Raw genomic sequence first — 3,530 nt, forward strand, 5'->3', positions numbered from 1 at the left:
ATCCTTATCGGTATTTATTAAGTTTTTTAATGATGAAAAGAAAAATAAATGAAAGGGAGACTATCCTATCATACCATCCTAATAGTTGTTATTCTAGTCTAATTCTAATGCTAACATGGTGACTAAATCTAAAAGGAGCATTAAAATGGTATTAACGAAGTAGGCCAAAAATATGACCAAAGACAAGTAACAAAATCACACAACAATTACAAAAAATAAAATGGAAATGATACAAAAGCATAAGAGAAGCAATTCAAATATTAGTACAAAATTAGTCTAAAAAAATACTATTATTTTTATATGGTTTTTATTAATAAGGAAAATCTAATTCAAGCCTAACTATGTTAAAAATCTATTGACCCTAAAACTAACAATTTTATTGGTTTTTATGTCATTCTTATTAACTAAAAATTGAACAAAAAAATGGTTCTAAATGTTGTTATTATCTAGAAAACTAATGAGAATTCTAACTCTAACATGAAAGAATGGGCTCAGGGGGTGTATGTTAAAAATGATGGTGAGCAAAGCAAGGGCGCAGGGTCCATCTAGAACTAGCCCAATGGTGTTTTTTGTATAGCTTTTGTATCAAACAGAGGTGCATTGGGCTCAAGGGGTATGGGTCTAGCAATTCGTACACAGCCCAGAGTTGTTGATCCAACTATCGAATTTTCTATTTTATATAAAAAAAGGAATTTAATTAAATAAATTTATGGATGAAAGAGGGATTTAGGGTTTTACTCATATGACGCATCAGCTTCCTTGAAGACTCATCTTCCTCACTCTCCTTCAACAGCGGCGACGGCGAGTTCTCTCCGGCGAGATTCCAAGGCGCCATTCGTGGATGACACTACGAATCAACGACGTCTCCTCTCATCATCACTTCCTTCGCTTTGCTCACTTTCATCTTCTTCGTGAATTCGCGACGGCGGCGGAGTCTCCTCCCTCTCCGGCAACGCTTCCGTGAACCAACCAACACAACTGCCTCTCTCCTGCCTCTCCGACTTCGTCTCTTATCTCATCTCTCCGATTCAAGTTTCATTCTCCGATCAGACTCTCTCTCAGATTTGTTTCGATTTCACATTGATTGGTAAACACATTCAATCATGAGGTTACAGTGATGAAGATGAAGAACGGTGTGAGGCACTCTTGAAGCTCGTTGAAGAATTTGAAGATTGGAGGGGTGAGTTTGAAAGTGTGGTGATGAATATTGTGTGAAGAAAGGATGAAGGTCGGAGAGGAAGGTTATGGTGATGAAGTGAAGAGAGTGATGATGAATGAATGGTGGAGGAAGATTATGGAGAGTCGTTGGTGAGAAAGATGAAGATTCTTTGATGAATTTCTGAGTTTTTTCTGTGAATTGAAGAGTGAAAGAGAGATATTGAAGATTGTTGATTGATGAAGATTGGAGAAGAAATGTGGATGAAGATGGAAGTGATGATGAATGAAGAATATGAAGTGGTGGAGAATGAATCGAGAGATCAAAAAAATGGTGAAGATAGTCCAGATCCAGCAAGTGATGGAGCTGCTGATTTATATAGATTCCAAGGATGAGACTTCAGGTTGGATTTCTATTTCTTATGATTTTTTTTCTTGCTGAATTCTGTTACCAATCTGTTATAAGGCAGTTAGAAGGTTAGTTATGATTCTGTTTTCTTCTGTTAGGAATTAGTTACGAAATTTAGGTATGCTGGAATCAGTTAGTAGGTTCTGTTTTGGTGGTTATGTGACAGTTACATGGTGGTTAGAATTAGTTATAGTTAGTAATTGTTACAAATAGCTAGGAGTTGCTGCAAGTTAGTTATGCCTCCGTTAAAGCTTGTTACTTCTGGTTTTGAAAGTTAAGATTAGGAGTTTGAAAGTTGGTTAGAAATGTTATGAGGTTTGGATGTTGGTTTGAATTGTTTAGGAATGGTTTGAAATTAGGGATGAGCAGCAACCGTGTGTATTTTGAACTGTGTAGGGTGATGTTATTTTTGTTTTCGTTTTGAATTGGAACTTGAGGTATAATGGTTATGGCGTATATTGATGTGTATTTATTTTTTCTGGTTTTGTAGTGCAGGGACTGTTGTGGTTGAATTATTCTGAATGTGGTTGGTTTAATGTGCAGAGCTCGAATTAGCTTGAGGGTGAGGTCTGAACCGGTTCAAGCTTGTTTTTGTTGGCGGATTGGTGTTAAACAGGGGTCCGGTTCGGTTCTGATGCCGTAAGAGGTATGTTATGAGCTCTGTTCCTTTTTCTCTTAGTCAACTTCCTATTTCCATCTGAATTTTTTTGTTCCTGCTGATCTCAGTCCGCTGCCACTTTGTTATGCCGCAACTTCTTTCGATTTCTATCCCTTCCACTCAAGTCAACAAAAGTGCTTGTCTTTGAATAATACAGTGTGTTCTTTTCCTTGTGATGTCGCAGGTATGATATAAATCATATGGCATATTGTTGTATCAAAAACACTCCTAAGAAGACCATGGAACAACAACATGAAACATGAAGATTGGCTTGGAAGCATGTCTAGGGTGGTGTTGACTGCAGGTCTGAGTATGACTTTGACAAGTCGGTACGGAGCATGATTGATCCTGGATCTGTTAGGTGACTTTTTATATCTGTTTTGATGCTGAACCGATTTATAACTGAGTATGATATGGGGCTGTTTGTATTTGAGACTGGTTTTGTTGCTGCAGAATTTACGGTTCAGCTGCGGTTCGGTTTTGTTGAAGCGAGGGTTGCAAGTTTGATTGTATGTTGGCTTGAAGAACTGTTGAAGAAGCTATGAAGACAGATGCTGAAGCTTTTTAGGAATAGGCTTCTTCTTTTGTAACTTCAAAATTTTTTTAATCATTTTTCCTTGTAATGGCTCCCTTTTTCTTATAATGACCTTGATTTGGAACTTTGAATTGAATTTATCTTGTAATGAAGTTCTTTTTCTTTCAAATGAATGTAACTATTATTCTCTTCATTTTCATTTGCTTTGAATTGTAACCCAAGTCTTTGGTCAAAGGTCAAAAGTTCGGGTCAAAAAGTCAAATGTTCCTATTTTGTACATTTTCTTGTAGATCTTCCATTTTCATTTGATGACCTTGTATTGAAACGAATCTCGTATTGATTTTGAAGCAACATATGACAAGCTTTAACTTTGAATTCAAAATTTCATTTCCCTCCTAAATGTTTAAATGAATCTTCATATATTTCTTTCAATTTGCAACTTGAACAGACATCATGAAACAAGAGCCCAGGATGATTCATTATGAAATACAGTAACAAAGTTGACCGTCCATGGTTGACTTTGACTAAGAGTTGAAATTTTGCCAAATGTCTTTAACAATTGAAAGTGGCCCGATACCTTCAAACGAATGAATACACACTTTTTTGGCGAAGCTTCAAACGGATAGCTTGTATTCCGAGTAATCAAATGAACCAAGCTTTGAATTGGAGAATAAACAAGATGACACCCTAACATCTAGATGATCATAGGAACAACCTTGAAAATCCACCAGTTGACACAATCCTAGCGAAACAAACCTTAATCCACGATTAGT

General features: G+C 36.5%; 1 long non-coding RNA gene across 1 annotated transcript; it reads left to right on the forward strand.

Moving 5' to 3' along the window:
- Positions 1–725: 725 nt before the first annotated feature.
- LOC131642589 (uncharacterized) lies at positions 726–2,950 on the forward strand. The gene is made up of 4 exons (XR_009295944.1): positions 726–1,559; positions 2,055–2,210; positions 2,407–2,583; positions 2,676–2,950. It is a non-coding gene; the product is annotated as an uncharacterized LOC131642589 (long non-coding RNA).
- Positions 2,951–3,530: the final 580 nt, after the last annotated feature.

This window comes from Vicia villosa, unplaced genomic scaffold, assembly GCF_029867415.1.
Source record: "Vicia villosa cultivar HV-30 ecotype Madison, WI unplaced genomic scaffold, Vvil1.0 ctg.005370F_1_1, whole genome shotgun sequence".
NCBI lineage: Eukaryota > Viridiplantae > Streptophyta > Magnoliopsida > Fabales > Fabaceae > Vicia > Vicia villosa.